Raw genomic sequence first — 26,061 nt, 5'->3', positions numbered from 1 at the left:
TAAACATAATAACTCAATTGTGTGTAATTCCTATAGGTAATAACTGATTTCCCAAAAATATATATTTAAAATGAAAATATCATGTTTGTAGCCACTAGCGAGTACTGCACAAGAATGCACCCGGCATGCCAAGACCATTAAGTGACAGTCCTCAGCATAAACCGCCCATCTGTAAAAAATCAGAACAATGAGCAACACAATGAAGCCCGTTGTTTACACAACACCTAAAACCCATATGCCAGTGAAATCAGAGAGGCAATAAATGTAGACGTGAAAGTCGTATATTTTGGAAATGATTGAGACCCACTATGAGTCTGGTTTCATATCGCTGAAGAGATTTTCTTCTTAAACTTAAGAAAAATAAATTTCTCGCTGAACTACATGTACACTTTTTAAAAGTATAACTCAGATCCAATGTTACCCTGTTAGATTTACAAGTTCAAATTGTTTATTTCTAGATGGCAATAACTACAAATTAGGCTTTTAGCCAGATTTTGACAAAGTGTAGCAGAGATCTTATGCTTCACACCATCAATACTGCATTTTGGATTGCGGCTAAGATCTCTGAGGAACTTGAGTCAGCTGAAATGTTTTAGTTTTTTGGGTGGAAAGTCCTTTATTACTGAAGCCAACCCAAAATAAAATGCCATTAACAAAAATGTTTAAGAATTTAAAACTTTTCATTCCATTAAGAAATCAAAATAAAAAAATTAATGTTTTGTAAAGAAAAGTTTATCCTTACCTGTTTTCGGAATATACAGTGGCTACTCAAATAACTTTGGGTAGCGACTTTCCATCTGGTCAAGGTAAGAGACGCTAGGTTACATTGTCAGCGAGTAGTAGCAATAGTAATAATTCCAATAAATCTGCATTCAACACTAGAGACAGAGAGGCAAGGCCAACAGAGAGCTTGCTGACAGTTCAAATAAGGTCAGACTCCGAACCAAGACCCTCAGAGCATATTTCGAACCAGAAGAAGAGCTTACAAGAAGTAGAATAACCAATGTTTTTCTTTTGTTTTTTCCATTGACTGTCGGAACAAAAAAGTTATCACTTTAATGGCCATAATTTTGTGCCATCACAGTTGGTAACTTTGTCCCAAACAGAGTTGGAGATACAATGTTTCCTTCATAAAATCAGTCTTATGGTAGTAATCATCCAGTGCGATATGCAGGGGGAGGAAAAACCCAGCTTAACAAATGCAGAACCCCATTAGTTGTTGTCCTGCGCAGAACCCGAGAGAAATGCCATTATAGAAAGGCACAGTAATATATGGGGGAGTGATAATAGATGTCCCCTGCGCAACATGTTAACTGAGAAAACATAAGAATGTGTGTTTGAAACGGGCAAGAGTCATTAAAAGGAAACAAGTTGAGTGTTAAGAACCCAAGAAGAAAGAAATTAAAGCTATGCTCAGAAGAATGTTGCAGGATAACTGTAAGAATAACACTCGGGGGAAGTAAAGTTAAGCCCCAAAGGTTAATTGATGCCCCAAGAGCGAAGCAAGCCCCAAAGTGGAGACGTATGAGCAGGGGCAAAATGCAGAGGGAAGTGTAGTGAAAGAAGGCTCCAGCGCTTGCCCAGGGCATCAGTGAAGAAGAAGAGGCACTCCAAAGAAGTATCAAAGGGGTTGCTGAACAAAGAGGTTTCCCCAGCGCAGGCCCTAGAGAGCAATAGTGAATATGAAGGGGAGTAAAGCCCAGTGCAAGGGTGGATGCATCATCAACTGATAAAGCAGGAAGAAAGGACCACAAGGGGCTAACAGGACAGCGTCAGGAGAATACAGAAATTGTTTGGGAACAGAAGCAATTCTTTTGCAGAGGTGATATAAAGCAGTGAAGTGCCGTGCACATTAATGGAGCATAATTCTGAAGAAGAAAATGAAATTATCGGGTGATATTACGTCTGCAGTATCCTTTTGTTTAAAAATTCGTTTTCAGAATGTATGTCATAGTTGATGAGATGTCACTATTCTGGTTAGAATTGTCATGCATGTAAGGTATGTGTGCTAGAGCGGCATGTTGAAGTTGTTGGCTGAATTGATGATTAACATAAGCTGCAATAAAGGATATAACTTTTTAAGGATTTGCAGGCATCAATGGACTTTTATGGACTTTTTAGAAATACAGTCATTGGCCCTCATTACGACCCTTGCGGAAAGCGACTGACCGGAGCGCCACAGCGTAAATAGCGTTTCCGCCATTGCACGAAGGAGCAAAGTGCGGCCCATTCCGACCCATCGGGCACGAGCACCACGGCATGGCGGAAGTGCAAAGTCCGCGATGGCGGAAATGACCCCAAAACGGGCCACACCGCCGCCGTACGGCGCCCTAGGTGCAATACCGCCACCCCTCTTAGCGGTCACCGCAGTGTGAGCCTACCAGAAAGTACGGTGACCGGAAATATACGGAAACGGAAGTTAAAACATGGGGCCGGAACGGGAAACATCCCGGCGTACACCTATAAAACCACTAAAACCACACAACCACTAAAATCACTACCCTGAAACACACCCCAACCCGTCACCCACCCTAGCGAAACCAAGACAAATGGGAAAAGTAGCGAAGAAAGCGTGCGACCGCAAGCGGCAGGTCCACTTCTCCCGCGAGGAACTCACCGTGCTAACAGAGACCCTCCAGGAGAATGCTGCCGTCGTCTTCTCCACGCAAATGACCAGAACGGCACTTGCAAACAAGAAGACCATATGGGCTCTGGTGGCACAGCGGGTAAGTGCGGTGGGGACCGCACCCCGCAGCCCACAGCAATGCCGCAAGCGATGGGACGACCTGCGGATACGCGTCCGCAGCATACTCTCTGCCAACCGCAACATTGCCACAGCCACCGGGGGAGGTCCTGAATCACCCATCAAGTTGACCCCCTGGGAAGAAATCTGTGCCTCCACCATCGGAATGGAGAGCATAGAGGGAGTCGGAGGGATGGAGAAAGGAGTGCAGACATCCGAAGATTCAGGTAGGTGGGCCAGATAAAACAATGCCAAATCCACACAGTCCATCCATGTGAAGTACCATGCGTCCACATAGTGCAACAGAAACACATGTCCAGGAGAACGGCCACACACATCGGCCTGATAGCGCACGTTAAAACCCACAATAAATACATAAATAATTAAAAACCCCTAATACACGCACTACACGTGCAGCAGGCACACCCTAACTGCAGGCTGCCAAACAACTGCACCCTCACTCCACACACAAATCAAAGCACCTCCAAGGACCCGACCCAAATCACCCTCAGGTACCACCCCAGAGCATGTGATACAATGCCATTCCAATTCCCACAGACCCATCATTAACCCTCGCCCTCCTTTACTCCACCACAGGGTCCGATCCAAACGACGAGCTACAGGACACCCCTACCAGCACACCTGCAAAGAGGGCCAAGACCAACGGCCAGAGACCCTCCACCTCAGCTGCACGCATCAAGACACGGCAGCAGCACAAATCAGGTGGCAGCACAGAGGAGGGAACATCAACAGGCACCCCAGCAGCCAGCATGCCCACAACACCACCACCACAGGTCCCCCCAATGGATGCCACAGAAGGCACTGCCTCTGGTGGCAGCAGCACCATAGGTGACACCCCATTGATGGCAGCATGCTCCGACACAGAAAACGGGGATGTCGAAGTCAGATCCATCCATGACCTGTCCCAATCCCCCTGTCTGTCCCATCCCGTACAACATGAGGATACCACGCAGGGGCACCCACAAGACAACGACTGGCCATCCCCCACAAGCCCTGTGGCAAGGCAACATGAGGACAACAGCCCCTCTGTGACACCCCCGCAAATGGGCATGGCCCAGCAGAGGCAACAGTCCCTCGACAAGTTAATCGTGCAACAGCAGCAAATGGCCACGCTCCTCAAGGACCATGCCGATGAATGTGGGGGCACTAAGGCAGACATAGAAACATCAACTGAGACACTTAGGGCAGAAATGGAGAGAGGCACAGAGACGCTAAGGGCACAAATGGAGAGTAGCACCGAGAGCCTGAGAGTCCAAATGGAGAGAAGCACCGAGAGCCTGAGGGGGGAACTGCATGCGACGTCCAAAGACGTATGTGCCGAACTTGCCGCAGTGCGCCGTGTGCTCACTGAGCTCTCGCAAACCCTTAGGGACATGCATGGACGTGAGCAGGCAGACACATCATCCGTTGCAAGTTCCGTCCAGGGCAGCCCCCAACGTAGATCTGGAAGGAACCTGCGCTCCACAGGCAGGGGTGCCCCTGATACCCGCAGAGGGGGCTTGCAATAGCGACAGCCCACTGACAATGAGCATCTTTGGACACTGGGGTTCGGGGGGGAGGTAGGAGGGTGGAGGGGGTGTGTTGGGCTCACTTGGGTGGCGGGTCGATAGGGTGTTCAACATGACATCACATATGCCATATAAAGTGCACGATCAACCAATGAGATGTGTGGACATTGATTTTTGTGTACTAGGCCATCATAGGCGTACAGTCCATATTGTGCATGTCCCAGACACGCACAGTGCCACGAGTCCCGTGTCCATGTATCAGCCACCAGGCGTGAGTGCTAGAAGCATACATCAATGAGATGCTGACGAATGTCACGGGCCTCCGGTGCCTCGCAGACTCCATGAGGTGCTGCCACATCCCCACCCTCATCATGACCATCATCAGGTGCTTGCAGTTCTGCGTCAGGGGGCATGGGCACATTTCTACGTACGCACATGTTGTGGAGCATGACACATGCCATCACCATCTTTGCAACCTTCTCATGGCGGTACAGGAGTGCCCCGCCAGACCTGCTGAGGCAGCGGAAACGAGTCTTCAGTAGGCCGAATGCCTGTTCAATGACTACACGGGTACGTGAGTGGGCATGGTTGTAGTCCTCCTCATGCTGGTCCCGTGGGTTCCGGACTGGTGTGAGGAGCCATCTCTTCAGTGGATATCCAGCATCACCTGTATGTGGACGAGAAACGTATGATGTGGAATGCCATTGCTACGTACGCACACCCCCCCCCTTCCTGCCAGGTCATTGCCAAATCACATTCCCCACATAATCATGCATGTAATGAGACTCACCGAGTAGCCAGGATCTGTTCCCTGCGTGTCGCTCCATGTAGCGTGGTATTGTAGAGTTCCTCAAGACCATAGAATCATGGGTAGATCCAGGGAATCGGGCACAACAATGTGTAATGATCCTGTTGGAGTCACACACCATTTGTACATTCAGGGAATGAAATTGTTTTCTGTTGCGGTACTGGGCCTCCATTGCATGTGGGACGACCAATTCCACATGGGTGCAGTCGATGGCACCAATGCAACCCGGTATGCCGGCAAGTGCATGGAATCCCACTTTTGTGTTGGTAATTTCCTGCTCCGAGCGTGGTAGAGAGATGTAGTCGTCTGCGTGCTGCAGGAGGGCATCGAGCACTTGCAATAGTGTCCGTGAGAACAGTGGCTGAGAAATGCCATGCAACTGTCCGACTGTGTGCTGGTAGGTGCCTGTGGCCAGGAAGTGGAGTACAGACACCACCTTCAGTAGGGGTGGGATGGCGGTTGGGCTATCTATCATGCTGACAAGGTCAGCCTGTGTCATGTCCACAATGGCGGCTATGGTGTCCCGGTCCAGACGGTAGAGGGTGTGGATCTGCTCATCAGTGAGGTTGAACGGATGTGCTCGGAGGCGTGGGATTGCGGGCTGCCTGCGTGGTGGTAGTGGCTCTGCTGGCGGCCCTTGCTGGCCCTGCCTTGCCCTCCTCCTCCTCCTGCGTCTCCTTCGTGTGGCCGGTTGCAGTTGGTGTTCGTCTTCTTCTTGGAGTTGGAGTAGTTGCAGTGCTATCAGGTCCCCCAGGGCCAACATCGCGAGTCCTGCCGGTAGCATTTCGGTGTGGTTGTGGGAGGAGACTGGCTGTGCAATTTATGTGTTTTCAGGCTGTATGGCCTCCACCTGTGGTGATTAATTCCACCTGTGCAAGCTGCTCTCCCCTTTGGCCGAGCACGTCCCGCGCACAACGCTGCAAATCTGGGAATGGCATCTTGCTATTGCAATCATGTATTTGTACCCGATGGCCGTGTAACATTGGTTGACATGTTCATTCTGCTGTGGTCCCATTGTTGCACATACTATCTGTGCAGTCGCGAACAGACTTGTGAAGGGTCAGTGGAACGTAGTACTCGAGTAACGGTGGGCCCTCATGCATCACTTTACCGAGTTGCAATGACGGGCGGGGCGTCCCATTTGTGGGTGAAGGCAGTTGCCATTTTCACACACAGCCGCACTCGATGGAATAATTAGTGATTTCAAACGGCCACAGATGCCTTTTCGGCGTGATGTTGCAAATGTGGAATTCCAAGGGCGGCGCTTTCGGTTTCCAGCTAGCGGCGAGGAGATGCCCACAGGTCTGACTGCAAATATAACGTTCTGTTGTTCAATGTCCTTGAGACAGAGCCCATGGCGAGGAAGCAATGATTGATATGAATAGTTTGGGATGCGCAATTGCTACGTGGGCGATGAGGCCGGCCGTTCCCAGATACATGTTACTTCACAACACTGGAATTACGGGCTGGGGCACTGTGGATTTTGCAGGCTGCATAACGCACAGACTCAATGGATGTTTCTAATGTTATGTGAGTAATTATTCAGGCGTTTTGATTCCGGGATGAGGGAATGATGAATGGATGCATGGGCAGGTGATTTGATACAGAGTTTGCCATGTACAGGGCTTCTTGGGATCTATCCGCCTCCCCTACGCTATGTGATGCAGGGCTGCCATGGTGGGACCATCGTCTATCTGGCCTTGTTGAGCCCTCCCTGTCTCGACACGCCCTCAGACACTTGTGTCCATGCACATTAACATTCCCATCTGATGGATTCTGTTTTGACAGACGCATGCACAGGTACACTCGTTTGTGATGGTGTTTGCACCTCGATATAGATGGTTAGGAGTCGCAAGTGGTTTTGGGGTGGTGATGATCCTTTGGAGTGGGCTAGCATGCATATGGCTGTGGATTTCGTGTGATCATTGAAGTGAGTTGTTGGAATGTAGTTCTGATGGCCATTCTGTTCTTTTTCTTTTCTTTTGGTTGACAGGTATCTCCTCCCCTTTTGCCACTGCCATCTGTATGCCACTCCTGCAGATGGGTTTTACTCCCGACACCTGCTGCTTCGTGTTAATCAGTGGAGCAGCATTACGATCTTATGGGACGATCGCCAATGGCCCACATGCCCTTACGCTGTACTGGTGGCTCGGAGCAACATTTCGGCCTTTCGGCTGGACTAGTGCCTCCCCATTGGGACGGCCCTGCGGTTCTGTGCGCTTCCATGTTGCCTTTTCGTACGTGAATGTGGCTCTGTGTACCATGAGGGAACAGGACGACACACAAGTAGTGGCTGGTCATTTCTTGCGGATGCAGCCCACAATGGTGATTGGTGTTTAGGAGTTCATGGCCTGATGGCTGTATGGGCTTGGTGACTTTGATGTGCATTAAATTTCTATTCTGATTTGGCCCGTGTAGCGTTTTTCTTTGCAAGTGATGTGGCATATGCCTATTTGGGGGGCGATGTATTGTGAGGAGATCTGCATTGGGTTCCAGCTTCGGAGTTTAGTTGCGTGGTACTGTACTGGGCGCGTTTGCCTACTAAGCCCGTGAGGTCAGGGATGGGGGCTGCCAATATGACAGTTTGAATGTTGTCATGCTCAGGGGCGGGGGATTGGGTTTTGTGTAACAGATGCCGGTCAGCCAGGTGGACTGGTGGAATGATGTGATTCTCGGAATATGGCTGGTCACAGGTGCCTGTGTTTGCGTGCGTTTCTTGGTGGGGGACTGTGGTCATGTCCATTGGGATGGCTTCTGTGTTCGTGCCATCTGTGCCCTGCAGCTCCCATTGGCCCCTCTTGTGTTTCTTTTGTTCGTTGCCATGCATGGGTGACTTGTACATTTCAATGGTTGCATTGTGGCTTCATTGCACCTACGGGGAGTTGTACTTTGTGGGCAGGGAGCGGTGTACAGGCACTCAGTGGGGCCGTTTACGGTTGATTCGCGATGCCGTACTTCTCACCATGGCGGAATGGTACATTACGCCATGCCTGATGGCATTAGGTACATGTCCGCTAGGGTCGGAATTGGCGTACCGTTGCGCCATGGTGGTGTTTGCGGTTTCGCATGGCGCGCGCGCGCGTGCTTGGTGCAGTTAGCGTTGGCGTTCACTACGGTGTCGCTAATGGCTTCGTACTTTGCGGTGACGGGTCATAGTCGCACCGAGCGCTATTCGATGGCGGTATTGCATTTCCGCCATCGTTTTCCGATTTCCGCAAGGGTCGTAATGAGGGCCATTGTGTTAAGTGTGTTTAAGTGAAGAGCATGAAGTATGCCAGGAGTGGCGAAATGGAAGAGCCGATGTGTGTGAGTTAGTGATAATGATTTTGAGGTTTTGCAGGTATCTGTGGATTACTAATGGACATTTATGTTCTTTTTAGAAATTAGTTATTGTTTTATAGACAATTGTGTGTGTGTGATGTATGCCTGGTGTGGCAAGATGTTTGAGCCAGTGCTAGAGGTCATTCTTTTTGAGGCATTGCAGGGGTTATGTTGTGCAATACAACAAAGACTTTTAGCACTACATGACTTTTCACCATGCATGTTTTTATTTGTTCCTAGCAAAACCAAATTGTAATAATTTGAACGTGTAGATCATTCTTGGTAAGGATGGAAGTATAGCGCTAAGTGATCGGAAATGTACCAAGGATGACAGAGAGATCAGAGTGATTATGTCAGCAAATGTGCAAGAGTCGTGTACCCTCGAATGTTTAAGTTGAGGTTGTGCCTCCCACATTGAGAATCTGGATGTCAGATTAAAGTAGGGATGTGAAGTAGGGGTCATGCCCAAAGAAGATGTTATACCAGGTCATGCCTCAGCAATGGTTAAGGGTGTGAGGTCACGCCTGCACTCAGATATATATGTGGGAGTAATAAGTTTCCCAATATATTTAGTAAGAGGTCACGCCTCTACAAGGTGGTAATGGTCAGGTCCCGCCAAGGACCATTTATTTAAAAGAGGGAGGGTTCGCTGACAGTTGTCATGGGGAGGTAGTGCCTACCGCCATGTATCCTAGGTGAAGTGAGAGGTCACGCCTCCATTGGATGATGGTTTGGTCGCACCTGTGCCATCAGTGTTTCTAAGATGGAAGTAGGGTCAATCCCATGTTGTTTTTAGAGTAGCACACCCTCTTTAAAAGGTGCAAAATGTTGTGTGAATGTGCTTTGTGTTTTCGTGAGAAAAGGAGATATATTGTAAAGTAGCTTTGTTTTTTGTGTGTGTGTGTCTGAAGTAAGAGAGGGGAGAGGTGTTGTAAAGTGCTTATCTGTGAATGCATGAGCTGTGAGAATGTTGGAGTCCTGTTGTAGGATGTTGTCCCGTGAGAGTGTGTGAAGGTTCCAGCTCATGTTAGTTGGAGCTGGGCCTACCTGGGTGATGGGACCCAGTGGTGTACTCTAATGTAGGATCTAGTTGTAAATAAGAATAAACCTTAAGTGTTAGGCCTACACAGAGTGTTTTCATAAATTCCAACATTACTTCACAACATCAATCACAGGCTTCAGACCTAGATTGATTTTCACTCCCAATGACTTGGAAATGGCGCATGAAATCCTGACTTTTGAGAAAAGTGCCATAAAGGATCTACTTGGACTGTTAAATCAACAACGTTTTGTTCGCAGCAACCTTTCATCAGGAGAGAGAGAAGCCCTCTCATCCCTTCAAAATAACCATATTTTAGTCCTCAGACCTGCTGACAAAGGTTGGGAAATCGTGCTTATGCACATTTCAAAATATAAAAAGTTGATATATGACCTTACACTTAACACATACCATTAAATTCCAGTGGAAGAAGATCCCTCTTTAGAACCTAAGGCACATTTACAAGATTTCTAAGTGAATCTGACACCTATTTTCTAACACCTAGGGACCTCAGGTGTCCTAAATTCTACCTTCTTCCAACGATCAACAAAGATCCCTTCAATCGACCTCGTAGATCAATTGTCTCCCTTCTTGTAGCGATTTTGGAACTCATTAGAAAATACATAGATTTTTTTTTTACAACCACTAACTGTCCAGACAAAACTTTCCTCAAAGATACCATTGATGTAATAAAACCTATTGAGAATTACCCTTATGATCTAACAGAATATGTATAAGTCACACTGGACATAACTGCCCTATACACTAATATACCTCAGGATCAAGCTATGGTAATTGCTGAGATTGTTAGATCAAAGAATTCCCTACATCAATTCCTTATAGTCCTCATACTTAAGAAACGTAGGATAGCACTCTGTAAAATAAAGTGCTATTCTTTGCCAGTGCCTGTTATCTACAAATCAAGGGGCCATGTTGGGAGCAATATTTGCTGTCAGCATTGCAAATGTGTATGTCATGTTTCAAAGAAAAATATATCTTTCAAGCGTAGTTATTCACACATTATCCTTATTTGGAACAGCTTTATTGATCACATCCTACTAATTTGTAGAGGAAGTAAGGCAGATTTGGAATCATTTGAACATTGGCTCAACAGCCTCAATCAAAATCTAAAGGTCACCATGAACTATCATAAAGAAAAAATAGCCAGGGTTTGAAATTGAGATTCGATGAGCAGAAGTTAAAAACAGCTCCTGGGTGTAGGGCATCACCCTGTAGACAGGATCTACCGCAGGGGAACCAGGAGCTACCAGGGATGCTCCTTTTACTTATTGTCCATTTTGTATGGACTATTGTGTTTAAATGTGTATTAGATGTGTTCTAATTCTTCTTCATTTACATGTTTGAAAGGCACCAGTTGGCCTTAGGAGCTGCTGTTGGTTTCAAGCTAACCAGACTCTACTATGCTAAAAGCAGAAGCTAAATAGCTTCCAACTTATCTCAATTTCAAACCCTGTATATGTAAATATATATATATATTTCTGAGGCTGAGGCTGATGCATAGGCCGACATCTAGTGGTAGCTGCAGAGTATTACAGTTTGTTTTTCGAAACTCGAAAATGGGCGTCGAACTAGGGCGTGCCAGTAATATTATCCCTAGTATGACGTCCTCTGTACCCATGATCCCTCAAGCGCGTAGGAGCCTCAGTTTGTTTTTTTCCACCATACTTGTCGGAAGCATAGTTGCGGAGTTCCTTGGCTTTTAGCCATTTATCATAACTTTATCAAAATTTCCCCATTCTCAAACCCCACGTCGAAGTTCGACGAAGACCGACGCCGGTACCTGAGAACAAGGACGAACAGCCGTCGATACTGCACGCCAGTAGGGAGAGTGGGGGGTGGACATACTCACACTTGTTCTTTCCTACTTATACCCGCCCGCTGATAGGTTTTAACATATGGAGAGTACTCCATTTAAATTCTGCCCCAAGTGCAACCGTAAGTTCCCCTGGGTAGATTAACATAACACCTGTACCCTGTGTCTTCCAAGAGACCACCCCGAGGCAATTGTCGAGCTTACAAGCTCTTCAAAGCCAAGACATTAAAGGACCGCTCAACCAAACGTTGGGCCCACTACGCCAGGCAACTAGAGGCCATGGACGCAGTGGGATATCGAACAGCGAGGGCACAAGGGTGTCGTTAGACACCCAAGCACGAGCCCCCGACCTCGAAGGACTGTCCGGCGGGTCAGTTATGGGGACAACACCCGGCGGCAAGAGCGCTACCCACACATCTTCATCTAAACACATAAACCCCACCCGAGATTCAACACGCATGTCGAGTGATCGGCAGAAGAAGGCACTAAGAGAGCGGTCCGCAGAATCAGTGTCCTCTGGGCGTTCCAGGTCACGGTCGCCTCATGACACACGGCAACCGACTACGATTGCTAAGAGTGCCACATTACCTAAAGTCACAGAAGTAGGGTTTTCAGATGACGAATCCGACCTCTACCCCCAAGCAGCACGTTCGAAGGCTCTTCTTCGACGTCTGCGTCTGAGATTCCACGTCCCTTGTCTAGAACTTCCGAATCTCGTGATCCTTCCTCCAAATCTCGATGCCAGGCGTCGAAAGATTCTGAAAAGTCCAAGAGGTCAGGTAAACACTCCTCTACAAATGGGAAGGGGAACAAACAACAGAAGAAAACCTCTGAACACCAGGTTCAGAAGGAGAAACACCCAGAAAAGTCCAAAGCCCCTGACCCTCTCACTAGGCCAAAGATTGTCCCTCCCACCCCCCAAGATATGGGATTAGAGGAGGAACCACCACAGCAAAGGGTTATTCCCAGTTCCAAGGAATGGAACTCGGAGGACATTGACAGAGTAATGAGGAGGATGTCTTTTCTGGCAAATTTCTACGAGAAAGACCCAAACTACTTCCTTAGCTATACTCCTACACCCTCTACCCCTTCGGGATCCAAGGACCCTCCACCTCCTGCTAAGAGACTGCGCTCTGAGACTCCAGTTCAGGGCCTCATTTCAGACCCTCTCTATGTTGAACCTTACCAACAGTATGGTGAGGAGCCAGAAGTACAGACACTGGACGACCAGACCGGGGTCGATTATTATGGAGATGATGAGGATCAGGAAGAGGAGGAAGAAGACGAGGCAGAGGCCGATAGTCGTGACTCCCTTATTCCCAAGGACCCCCCGGTGTATGACTCACCTGTTGACAACGAGCCCTTGCTCAAAGAAGTTTTGGCCAAGGCTGCAGCCCATTTCCAGATTGACACTCAGGGGGCACAAGAAGACATGGATTTTGCAGAACAAATTCTAGGGGACAAAAGGCCATCCCTATTCTTAAGTCTGTTCAACGCAGAATCGATCCTTCTCTGCTCACCTCTAATCTTACCCGAGCAGTTAAACCTCGAATAGAAAAATTATTCAGGGCCGCTCCATCCAACCCACTTTACATAGGAGGTCAGCTCAAACCCGACTCATTAGTGGTTACCACCACCAGGAAAAGGGCGGGAACACCACTAGCATCATCAGAAGCTCCCGGACAAGGAGAGCAAAATAATTTACGGCCTGGGAAGGAAGCTGGCTTCCACTTCAGTTTACCAAGCACGCATTGCTAATTCCACCACTCTGCTGGCAAGCTACAACTGCCACCAATGGGAACAGGTAGCTGGCCTCATTTCCTCTGCACCAGAACCTCTAAAGAGCCAGTTGGCCCAGATTGCGTCTGAAGGAGGATCAGTATCCGGATGCATTCTCAAGGCTACCTTTGATGCAGCGGACAATGCAGGAAGACTGATAGCTGAAAGCACAGTGATCAAAAGACACGCTTGGTTGAAGCAGTCGGGGTTCAAACCCGAGACCCAGGCCACCCTCATTGACATGCCGGTGGAACGCAACCTCCTGTTTGGGAAAGCAGTGGAGGAAGCGCTAAAGACGGCCAAGGAAAAATATGACACCTTAAAGTCCCTTGGCCAGCTAACTAATAAACCCACAAACCAGCGGGGGAATAACAATTTTCGTCACTCTCGCAGCCAAAACTCCCAAAGAGGGTCTAATTATTACCAGAACCAAGGAACCTCGTGGGGCGGCAACCAACAAGTTTCACAAGGTTTTGCCAGAGGTCAAAAGAGGGGCCGTGGTAGAGGGAGAGGCAGCCCAGGCAGAGGAGCTACGCCTCCCAATAAACAGCAGTGATGTTCCGCTAGTTAGTTAGGTTTGGTCAGGTGGCGGGGCTAAAAGTCAATATCCATAAATCTGAAATCCTTCCCCTTTCGCTCTCGGACTCCACTATGCAACACCTTAGCCAAAGGTACACCTACAGATGGGTTGCTAGGTCCTTAAAGTATTTGGATGTATATTTGACTAATACGGTAGAGGATCTTTATAGGCTAAATTATCCCCCTCTCCTTCAGATGCTCAAGTCAAAGTTGGTTGACTGGGGCCCCCTGGCGATATCCTGGTTGGGACGAGTTAACGTTTTAAAGATGGCGGTCCTACCCCGTTTGCTGTATTTGTTTTTGACTCTCCCCGCGTCCGTCCCGGCATCTTTCTTTAAAGCTCTCTGGAAATTAACCAAGAGGTTTGTCTGGTCCGAAAAGTGACCGAGGGTTGCGGCTTCATTAATGAGTGCTCTTTCAGCTAGGGGTGGCGTGGATGAGCCAGACGTCCGGGCTTACTAATTGGCGGCACAGCTACGCGTTATTAGGGACTGGCAGACAGATGACAGGGGGATGGTCTGGAGGCCGATGGACCGGGCGGTGGCGGGAGGAACCTGGGGGGGATACTGTGGATGCCGAAACCTGATTGACCCATTCAAATGTACTGTAGTGTCATCACAGCGACAACGGGACAGGCTTGGGATCAAGCAGTAAAAAGGGCGCGACTCACCTCCTTCCCCTCCCCCTACACTCCCCTGCACGGCAACCCGCAGTTCACACCGGCATTTGCCCGAGGGTCCGCCTTTAACATCTGGCATCAAGGGGGTTGCAGAATGGTGCGAGATACGTTCATCGGCGGTGAGGTTAAGCACTTTGAGCAGTGTAAAATTGATTTTGGTATAGGTGAGACGCAGAGATATTCCTATCTCCAGTTGAGAAACTGGGTCTCTCACTCGTCGATTAGACATACGGGGTCTCGCCCCCTCACTCCCTTTGAAAAATACCTAGACACGGACTCAGGGGATAGAGGAGTTCTGGCTTCTATCTATAAACACATCAAGCAAGGAGAAGGCCTGCCTGGTAGAAGGTATATGAAGATGTGGGAGGGGGACACTGGGACGGCGATTCCCGAGCCGACATGTGGGTACCTGTTATCTCAGATTCCTAAACTTACAAGGTCGATCCAAATTCGGGAAATGTGGCTGAAATTGATGTTCCAGTGGCACCTGACTCCGGTCAGGTTAAATAAAATATCTTCCAATGCAGCTAGGATGTGCTGGAGGGAGTGTGGGTCAGAGGGCACCTGGGCCCACATCTGGTGGGAATGTCCGAAGATTGATACTTTCTGGGTCCAGGTCCAGGGAGCGGTTACCCAGATCTTGGGAGTGAGGGTTGGTCAAAATAGAGGGTTGGACTTGTTGGGCTTAAATGGGATCTTAGCGACCCTCGCAACGAAGGCAGATCGAAAGCTCTGTGTGATGCTGATGATGTTGGCAGCCCTGGTGTTGGCTCGGAAATGGAAATCCAAAGAGCCGCCACGGGAACATGAAGGGATGATCAACCTCTGGTCGCTCGTAGCTCTAGAATGGCTTACCTATTCTATCCAGGGAGACCACCTGCGATTTGTTTGTGACTGGTCGAATCTCCTGGCCTACTTAAAGACAGGGGCTCGCCGAGCTTGGTGTCCCAGGGCCATGGAACTTCTTGGCATAATTGCTCCGCAAGATGAAACAGACTTGTGAGGGACTGGGGTAGAGGAGTCCACTATCTGGTCATGTGAAGCTGATATACCCTACATTGGCCACAACTGGTTGATATGCCCACTGGTAATTGATGTTGCTCTTGGAGGGGTCGGGAGGGGAGGGGGGGAGGCTGGGACGGGAGGGGTTGATTGTTGAGTTTTTCAGTATTTTCTGTATTTTGATGAAACTGCTCACCTCTCCCCCAAAGCGACAGCCTGGATCTCTTCCTTCGTTAAAGGCAGATCTATGAGGTTGTTCTCCGACCAGGCCTGTGACTCCCCAGCTACCATTCGCTGCAGCGTTTCGCAAGGCTCTTACATCTCCCCCATGCTCTACAATGTCTTTACCAGACCACTGTTTGACATCCTGGATGCCCTAGGCATAGCATACACTAACTATGCCGATGACACCCAGGTCCTCCTCCCCCTCTCCGGCGATTATGAGACAGACGCCAAGGCCCTCGACTCAGTCTACTCCACCATCCAGATGAAACAGGTGGTGGTGCCGGAAACACGAGAGCAACTGAAGAACAAGGCAAAGGGTATTACATCAAAAATTCATTTTATTTTGTTATAGATTGTAAAAAAGTCTTTAATTAATTCATTTTGTAAAACACATCCTATATAACAGACATTCATACATTCATTCATACTAATACAACTCAATACAGCTCTAAAAATAGTACATTTACATTTTTTAAAGGGAAATGTGAAGAAAGTGCAACAACTGTTCCATTGTTAGGATAAAAATTACGCTTTCTAAAAAAACAATTAATGGGATCAAAAGCAAACAGATACAAATTCTGTGTAATGGAAATGTCAACAACACTTCCAGTGTTCAATGATAATGGTTCATTCCAGACAAAAGTTATTGACTATTAGTGCCCAGACTGTTGATGCCAAGATAAATAAGTCTTCTTAGTCAAATAGGCTTCTTAATACATAGTTTCGACTTGAATAGTTATCTATGTCTTCATCAGGATAGGGATGAACCTAACAACATTTCTAAAAAGAAAAAGAAAAAACAATGGTACAATTAAAATTGGATGTTAAAAAACCTTAATTCACTCAGTTGCTCTCTGTGAATACCAATAGGACAAATTAAGTCATACTCTGAAACCAACCCAAAATTTGACTAAATGGAGAGGGTTAACTCTAATTTATTTAAATGTTGCCCACTGAGGGGCAATGCATATCTCAAAAGGCCTCACATACCTCCCTTTCTCTACAAAAGGATAGAGAATTCAATGCATCAGGAAAGAGAAAATCATTGCACATTGATGGGACACTATAATTTCGTGTCAATATATTTTCCCTAGTTTAACACCCTGCTCCCCCCATGTCTCCATTTGGAATTCCATTCGACAATCAACTAAAGTAATACCTGAAAACCATACACCGGATGGTAAACTGGTCTTGTCTTGACCAGCTTCTCCTCTGTATTAGAGATGCTGGGTCAAATACAGGTAGTCCTCGTTATAAAGCACACTCCAGGAAATTTGTAAACATCAAACATCCCTGAAACGCCAAACAACAAAAGAACAGTACTTCTGTCACCACTGTATTACAATCCTACTTTAAGAGTATTTTATATAAGGCAAATGAGCTCCACAAAAGGTATGCCAGCGAAATTACCTCAAAAAAGGGATAAATCTCCTTGACTTTGTATAGATGAAATGTCGGCACCGTCTGTCTCTTATCGAGGCCAACTTCGTAGAAATGAAAGAGGGATAGACAGAAAACTGTGACCGCCGTAACGTCCCCACTGTGTCGCAGTTCCTACTCTGCAAGCGACACAGCTTCTAAACGCGAAAAACAAAATCAAACATATCAATGCTACGCTAAGGCTGTAGAGAAATGCAATCCAAGGTGTGCTCTTCAATTGGAAAACAATTGGAAAACAAGAGAGAAGACCAGCCTTCTTACTCAATATATGGGGCGTAACACTCCCAAATGTATCCTGTGCAAGCAATTCGAGGATTAAATGAGGTCGCTGTAATATCCCTTCTGTCAAGCAGTTTCTACTCTGCATGCAGCACTGCTTCTAAAAAAGAAGCGAAATGAAAAGTGAAAAAAGTTGGCCAATCCAGCATCACCTGTATCAGCCCCACCGGACAAGGACGGTCGCAAGTTAGAAGCTATGGGCAGGAAAGTGTCCGCATCAGCATCGCTTACCATTAGAGCGTGCAATGTGCTGCCCATGACAGCGAGATTTGACCGCAAACTTTGGCTCTGCATGTCCAAGCTAACCAAACAGCTACCTGTAGAACTCCAGGAGGAAGCCAGATTATCGCTGACAGTGAATCAACTTCGGATCACATGATTGACGCAACAGTTGATGTGGCGGAGTCGGGTTTCAGGCAGATGGCCCACGGTACAGTACTGAGAAGACAGGTCTGGATGAAGGCTACCAATTTCAGGCCGGAGGTCCAGGCTCAGATATTGGACATGCCCTTCGATGGTCAAGAACTCTTCGAGAAAAAGATTGATGACCACTTCAAGGGAATCAAGACGGACACGGCACGTGCCATCAGCTCTTTGAAAGATAGAAACAAAGATTGCTGGTCTTTTCGTGGTTCAGCCTCGAAGTACAGAGGGTTTAACCGCTCCTTCTATGGTCAGAAGTCGCAAGCTAATTCATACAGGACACCAAGTACCAGTCTTCCAACAAGTATGCCCAGAGAGGGCGGCGGGGCTCTACTCAAGGGAAGTCGCAGAACAAACAAAACTGACAGTCCAGCTCCTCCCCCTCAATGTCACACCCCGGTGGGGAAGCGTGAGCCAGTTCTTTCAACACTGGCAGTCAATAACATCAGACAAATGGGTGTTACAGTTGGTCCAAGAAGGACACACCTTGGAATTTCTAGACCAGCCCCCTTCCCTGCCCCCGACTCCGTGCAGGGTGCATATGTTAAAACAAGACATGTCTGAAATCCAAAACCTTTTGCACAAATCAGCAATAGAGCCAGTACCATACTCTCTAAGGGGAAAGGGTTTCTACTCCCGTTTCTTCCTCATCATAAATAAGAATGGTCAATGGCAACCAATCTTGGACCTGAGAGTGCTGAACAAGTATATCAAATGCATCAAATTCAAGATGATAACCTTGCAAGGAGTGCTCCCTTGGCTAAACATGCACAATTTTTTTACCCACTCTAGACTTGGAGGACGCGTACTTCCACGTACTGATCCACCCAGCACACAGAAAATTCCACAGATTCACGGTAGGCGGATCTTCATTTTCAATTTTGAGTGCCCCTGTTCGGTCTGAGATCAGCACTGAGAGTGTCTACACAATGCCTGGCACCAGTAGCTGCAAAACTCAGGAGGACAGGGACAGAAGTCTTCCCATATGTGAAAGACTGGTTGATAAGGGCAAGCTCCGCTTCAAGCGCTCACTTGGCAGTTTCAAAGACGACAAATCTTCTAAAAAGGTTAGGTTTCTCCATAAACAGAGCAAAGTCCTGCCCAGTTCCTAGCAAGACCGTTTCTTTCCTTGGAGCCAAACTCGATACCAACATTCCCAGGGTGAGACCGTCGCCAGAAAGAGCAGCAGCAATTCTCTGCTTGACCTCGTGGTTCCTGGAGAGAAAGACAACATTGGTGCACTCTTACAAATCCCTCCTGGGCATGATGTCCTCATGTATATTCCTCATACCAAATTGCAGGCTTTGCATGAGGCCTGTCCAGGAGGCACTGGACCACCAATGGGGACAAGCTCTCGGCTCTTGGGAGGACATCGTCCAGATTCCAACAACGCTGCACAAAGCTCTTCGATGGTGGAAAGCCCCGCAGAACCTTTTACAAGGGATGTCGTTTTAGGCACCAACGTCGACCCTTCTCTTGAGGATGGACGCATCTCTTTCGGGCTGGGGCACTCATCTTGCGGACCTGCAAACCAAGAGCTCTTGGTCAACCCAGGAGTCCCAACTCCACATCAATGTATTGGAACTCGGGGCCATACGGTGGGCAGTGAAAGCTTTCCTTCCTGTAGTAGCTGGGCAGGTACTTACTGTCCAGACAGACAACACAACTTCCATGCACTTCACTAACAAGCAAGGAGGCACAAGGTCAGATCTTGTCTCAAGAAGCCCAACTACTATGGGCATGGGCCTTGCATCACAGAGTTCAAATCAAGGCGGAACACCTTCCAGGAGTGGACAATGTCCTAGGGGACAAACTGAGCAGGGACTACACGTGGTCCCACGAGTGGGAGCTGGACAAAGAGGAAGCCCAACGGATCTTCGCCTTATGGGGCCATCCACATCTCGATCTTTTTGCCAACAGAGCCAACAAGAAATGCAGAATGTGTGCCTCCAGTCAGTAGGAGACGCTTTCTCAGTGGATTGGACGGGGAAATTCCTATATGCCTTTCCCCTCATTTCCAGAATACTACGTAGACTGAAAGAGCAGAAGTGTTCAATGATCCTGATTGCACCGGACTGGGCACGACAGGTCTGGTACTCAACCCTACAGCACTTATCCCGATGGCCCCTGATTCGCCTCAGAGCGCATCAGTATCTTTTGACGCAACAGAACCGCAAGGTCCTCCACCACGACCCGGCGAGCCTGTCTCTCAAGGCATGGTTCCTGAGCAGCGTAAGCTGATGAATCTCAATCTGCCTGTGGAATGCTGGGATATAATCAGAGCATCAAGGGCCCCTTCTACACGCATCACCTACACTAGGAAATGGACTTGTTTTTCCAAGTGGTGTGAAACGTATGCTATTGATCCTCTCACTGCTTCGGTTGAGAAAGTATTTCCTTATTACACCTAGCCAAAGCAGGACTTTCACTGTCTTCGATCAAGGTCCACCTATCAGACATTACGGCATACACGACAGCACCGGAGACGCAGTCCTTGCTCTCCCTGCCCGCTGTCAAGGGCTTCTTGAAAGGCCTTTTGCGTACATACCCACCTAAGCCTACGCCGGTTCCAACCTGGAGCTTGAACACTGTGCTATCAGCCCTCATGGAGCCTCCTTACGAGCCCATCCACAGGTGCGACATAAAATTCTTGTCTTGGAAAACGGCTTTCTTGATAGCCATCACTTCGGCCAGGAGGATCAGTGAGTTACAAGCCTTATCTTCGGAACCTACCTTCACCTTGTTCCAAAAGGACCGTGTCATTTTAAGACCACACCCTAAGTTTCTTCCGAAGGTAGTATCGGAAATGACGCTTCCAGAATGCATTGTCCTACCAGCTTTCTTCTAGAATCATTCTTCGGAAGCAGAAAGAGCATTGCATTCTCTGGACATAGCTAGAGTATTGAAGTTTTATTTGCAAAGAACTAAGGAGTTTCGTTCTTCAAATAGACTGTTCATTGCTTTCTCGGGCCACACAAAGGGCCAGCATATTTCTAAACAAGGTCTGGCGCGCTGGGTTTCTTCTTGCATCACCCACAGTCATCAAACGAAAGGCGACCCCCTTCCCAAACCACCCTCAGCGCACTCAACCAGAGATAGAGGGCATCAACAGCGTTCCACGCAGGGGTGGCCTTGAAGGACATATGCAGAGCTGCCACATGGAGCATTCGGCACACGTTCGCTAAACACTACTGCCTGGCTGAAGATACCAACAAAGTAACTGCAGTTGGACAGGCAGTGCTCCGCCACCTCTTTGCATAAGGTAGGACCAGCCTCCCTTTCCCACCTTTCCCTGAGTATGCAACCGTTGTGTTGCTGCATGGTAAAGGTTTGATCAGAGATATGTTTTCTGTATTTATGCATACATGTATATGATGGTGGCATGTTTTTAACTGCTTGGTATTCTATTCAAGCACCTGAATCTATGAAAGGTCCAGTGCTGGAGAAGTCTTAGCTACTTACCTGTAGCTGTATTTCTCCAGCATTGGTATCTTTCATAGATTCACATGCGCCCACCTGCCTTCCCTGAGAGGCTGCTCCTATGCTCAGCACCCATCATACTGTAGTTCCTATGGTTCAAAATCTGAGGATGGCTGACTGGAGCGGAGCTTAAGCCCTGCCACCTCATGTTAGGGCCTGCACTACGGCGATCGGAGCGGATCGGAGCAGAGACACGGATGCCTCCCACATTCCATCTGGAGGCCCTGCAACGCTCTCGTGCATTTTACTACTGCAGGTAAGCCCCCCCTGAGCTTATGGACCGGCGCATGATGCCGCGGCGGCTGACTATTGAATTGCGCTTTAATTAATGGCATAACTTTTTCCATCTGCTTCATGCAATTCTGGTGACATTAATTTTGCAGATTCATGGTCTGCTGTGTGTGTGTGTGTACTGTGCTGGCCTCTGCCTGCTGCATGAGGCTCGGCCATTCCAAGATGGCCCCTTATTTTGTTCTGCACCTATGTGCCTTCTTACTTCTGTTGTGGCCTAGGACTGGCCCTGACCCACTACATCTGGGCCAATAAGGAGGCCGGCAGGCTTGGCCGGCCCTCCTCACAAGGCCCACTCCTAAGGCCCTGTCTACCCCTGTCCACCACGGTACACCGGTTCGCCGCCCCCCGTGGGTGTCTGTTTGCCCCCATGCCCTCCCACAAGTAGTGTCTGTGCTCCCCCTTGCCCCCCGTGAGTGTCTGTTTGCCCCTTGCCCCCCCGAGTGTCAGTGCTCCCCCATGACCCCCCACGAGTATCTGTGCTCCCCCAGACCCCCATGAGTCTGTGCTCCCCCATTCCCCCTCACGAGTGTCAGTGCTCCCCCTTGTCCCCCCACGAGTGTCTGTGCTCCCCCTTGCCCCTCCGTGAGTGTCTGTTTGCCCTAATGCCCCCGTGAGTGCCTGCTTGCCCCCATGCCCCTGTGACTGTCTGTTTGCCCCATGCCCCCCCACGAGTGTCTGTGCTCCCCCTTGCCCCCCCGTGAGTGTCTGTTTGCCCCCATGCCCCCCGTGAGTGTCTGTTTGCCCCCATGTCCCCCGCGAGTGTCTGCTTGCCCCATGCCCCCGTGAGTGTTTGCCCCATCCCCCCACGAGTGTCTGTGCTCCATCTGGCCCCCCCGTGAGTGTCTGCCTGCCCCGATGCCCCCAGTGAGTGTCTGTTTGCCCCCATGCCCTCGTGAGTGTCTGTTTGCCCCATGCCACCCCGTGAGTGGCTGCCTGCCCCCTTGCCCCCGTGAGTGTCTGTTTGCCCCCATGCCCCCCACGAGTGCCTGTGCTCCCCCATGCCCCCCATGAGTGTCTGTTTGCCCCCATGCCCCTCGTGAGTGTCAGCTTGCCCCCATGCGCCCCATGAGTGTCTGTTTGCCCCCACACCCCCGGTGAGTGTCTGTTTGCCCCCATGCCACCCCGTGAGTGTCTGTTTTTGCCCCCATGCCCCTTGTGAGTGTCTGTTGGTGCCCCCCTGCCACCTTGCCCTGCCCCTTGCCCCCCTTGAACTGCCTTCTGCCCCTTCCCCCTCCACTCACCCCTCTTCTTTTGCCTCCTCCCTACTCCTCACCCCACTATCTTTCTCCCTCCTCTCATTCCTCCCCCCACTTAGCACTTACTCTTATCATGTGTTCCCGTGACTTTTGATAGCAGCTTGTCTATCTCTCCTCCTCCCCTCCTTGTCTTCTCCTTCCACCCCCCACCCCGGATCTATTAATTTGTCGCTGACTTGTTCATCTCCTTCTCCCCACTTTTATCCCCCCCGTGCCCGCCTTCAACCCCACCTCCTGTTTACCTCTTGCATTACATCAATTGTCGTCAGGCATAGTAATGTTACTGCTTGTTTTGTTCTCCTTCTTTTCCCTTCCCTCTTTGCCTTATTTGTTCTATGCACTTGTACTATTCGAAATGTCATCAGGCCTACTACGATAGTTATTTTTCACATTCTGTATTGTCTCAAGGACTTTAATTGAATGTAACTGTATTTTCCTATGTTCCCTCCCTCCTTGAAGCACTTTGAAACACATTGTGTATAGGCGGTATATAAATAAATAATCAATCAATCAATCAATCAGTCCACTTCTATCTGCAGCATGGCTGCTCCTTCATGCAGGGCATTAATGTAACACTGGATTCCCTCCCAGGTGAACTAGAGGCTGTCCGGTCAAATGGTCGAAAATAAAAGATCGAATGAACATTTGATCGAAGTCAAATGGTCAAAAAAAAATACACATTTTTTATTTATTTATTTATTTATATATATATATATTTTTGTTTTGGTTGGTTAAAAAATATTTTTAATAAAGAAAACAGGAGATCAGGGGGGAACCCCGCCATAAAAGAATTTGTTTTTTTTTTTAAATCAACCTTTTTTTTCGACCATTTGGTTTGAGCAAATGGTCATTCGATCTTTTCGTTTTCGACCAGTTGACCTACAACCGAACAAGAGACCAAACGATAATGTTCATCTGTATTTAATTCCTCTATTCCTGAGCTTGGACACCACTGGGCCCATTTCTCTGTGTTTCTGAAGGGAGCTTGCTACTAGCTCTTGATACAATAAGATTTCCTTTCCGTTTAAGCGAATCAGGTCTCCTTTACGAGCTGCCTTAAGATTTTCTCCTTCTGCGTGTACGAGGATAGTGATGCGAGCCCATCTCTGGGGCCTACATTCAGCCCAGCTTGCATCAGACCTGTTCGGTGCACCCTATCTATGTGGATATCGTCAGGTGCCACATCTCCAAGGAGTTCACTGAAGATGGTCTGCGTGCTCCCTTTCAGGTCTCCATACGCGATCTCCTCAGGTAATTTCCGAACTCGAATATTTAGGCGGCACAATATATTCTCCAGGTCCTCTGCCTAAATCTCTAGGTTGGCAGAGAGTCTAAGTAACCGTTCCAGGAGCTTGCTGTTAGCTTGTACATCTCCTGACAGTTCTTGTATAGCCCTCTCATTGGTGTCTGTTCTCTCTCCTAGTTGGGACACTTCCCCTTAATCTCAGCTATCGCATGGGTGAGGTCTGTTTTGAGAGATGTGAATTATTCTTGAAAAGAGGCCATGAAAGTTTCCTGGAATGCGCTCAGACCTTGTTGTATGTCCTATTTGGATAATCCACTTCTGTTAGGAGGGGACTCCTGCGCACTAGCCACCTCCATGTTTTCTCCCTCTGAGGTGGATCCGTGTCCCTCCCAGGTAGTCCAGCACCTCTGTGGGGGCCCTGATGCTGACCCACAAGGACACGTTGACACAGGGGAAACACACTTGTGCCTGCCCCTTGGCATTCGTCAGTCTCTGCCACCTCCTCTCCTCCTTTCCCGACCTTCGGACCTCCTCACCTGATGCTGCCCCAGTGGCGCTCGCACCTCATCTCTGCACTTGCGAACCTGAGAGTTCTCTTGAGTAGATGGGGTGCTTCGTGCTTCTCCTAAATGGGCTCCAACCTCTGAGGCCCTTAGTCCCCTCTCACCTGGTTTATTCTGGCCGGCGTAGGGCTTCAGGGCGGTCCTCCCCCTCTCTGCCTATGCCTTACACCACCCTCGTTATTCCTCCTGTGGCTGATCCTCCTTCTCTTCCACTCCTCTCACCTCAGTCTCCTTTGTTCCATTGGTGGCCCCGGGCAGGGGACCACTATGTTAACAGCTCTTCTGTGCCTCCCCTCCAGCTCACCCAGGAGTCACCTCTGACCTTGTGTACTCACTGGGTGCGCACCTCTTTTCTCCTGCCACGACCATCCATGGGCTCCTTGCCCTGTTCTGCTTCATACGGCTTGCATCCTCCTTGGTCTTCACGGGGGGGGTCACTCCTTCATTTAGGCCCAAACCTGCTTTCGGATAATGAGGGACATCCCTTCCATTCTTCAATTTCTACAGATCCATTGGGTTTCAGTGGCACTCATCCTCGGGCTCGGCGAAGGGACACTTACCCCTCCCCTCCATTGCATGTGGGGTGCCATTTCTGGTCAACCCCCTCTGCCCCTGGGGTCGCGCAGGTGGTTGTCCTCTAGGCATGCTGCTGTTAAGCCTTCTACTTCGGGCTGAGGCATGCATCCCCAGGCCTGTTCACACCATGCACTGCTTTTCTAGGTCACATCGAGGCTCCAGGCCTCTGCTCCTCCTTTGGTATGGTGGGCCCTTCTCCCTGTGGCTTGTCTCCGGTCTACCAAGCGCCCAGGCAGTCCAGTTCCCTAGGGTCACCACTCACCGGCCGCGGTCTGAAGTCCCGGAGCAATGAGGGGGGGGGCCTTTGGTACTTTTTAATCACTGTTGTATTCAATGATATAGTGAGCATCTTGGCAATTTGGAACGTTTACCAGTGGGCAGACTTTCTGTTTAATACAATTCATGTAAAATGTGATATGACTGGTGGAGATACATTAAATTTCTGAACATATTCTTATTTATTGTGTGTATTGTTATTCCTATGAGCTTATGTGAATTGTACGGTCACATGACCAGAATAGAATCACATATATGTTCTATATTCTAGCAGCATTTTAATTGTAATGTTTGAATTGAATATTGCAAAATCTTTAAAGATTTTTTGGAAACTAGTGACGTTAAATTCATACATTGTATATCATTATATACATATTTTCATTGTATATATATTTTGTATATCATGTGGTAATAAAATAAAAGCTTTCCTGCTTCAAAATTAATTTACCCTGAAAACGGAATCTCTTAATCTGCACATCATTAGGTTTGAACAGCAAGCAAAAAGCTTTATTTGAAGTTGTCTTCTTAGAAGTGTGCATGAGCGTGGCTCTCTTATTCCTGACTTGTGTGCACCTTTTGACCTAAAAGAATGAGATTATGTTTCTTTGTCATCAATAGTTTTGCAACTTGTTTGTAACCTGGAACAGTGTATGTGTTTAAATATTTATGTATCAAGCACATAAATGCTTC

At 48.4% G+C, this 26,061-nt stretch overlaps 1 protein-coding gene across 1 annotated transcript in view; it reads left to right on the top strand.

The window, feature by feature from the left end:
- BSN (bassoon presynaptic cytomatrix protein) overlaps positions 1 to 26,061 on the top strand; it is a 1,737,600-nt gene that overhangs the window by 1,136,115 nt on the left and 575,424 nt on the right. The gene's annotated exons all lie outside the window — the stretch shown is intronic.

This window comes from Ambystoma mexicanum, chromosome 2p (genome assembly GCF_040938575.1).
Source record: "Ambystoma mexicanum isolate Mex_15411 chromosome 2p, UKY_AmexF1_1, whole genome shotgun sequence".
In the NCBI taxonomy this organism is placed as follows: Eukaryota; Metazoa; Chordata; class Amphibia; order Caudata; family Ambystomatidae; genus Ambystoma; species Ambystoma mexicanum.
The sequence above is the reverse complement of the archived record's forward strand: the minus strand, read 5'-3'. Positions and strand labels throughout refer to the sequence as shown.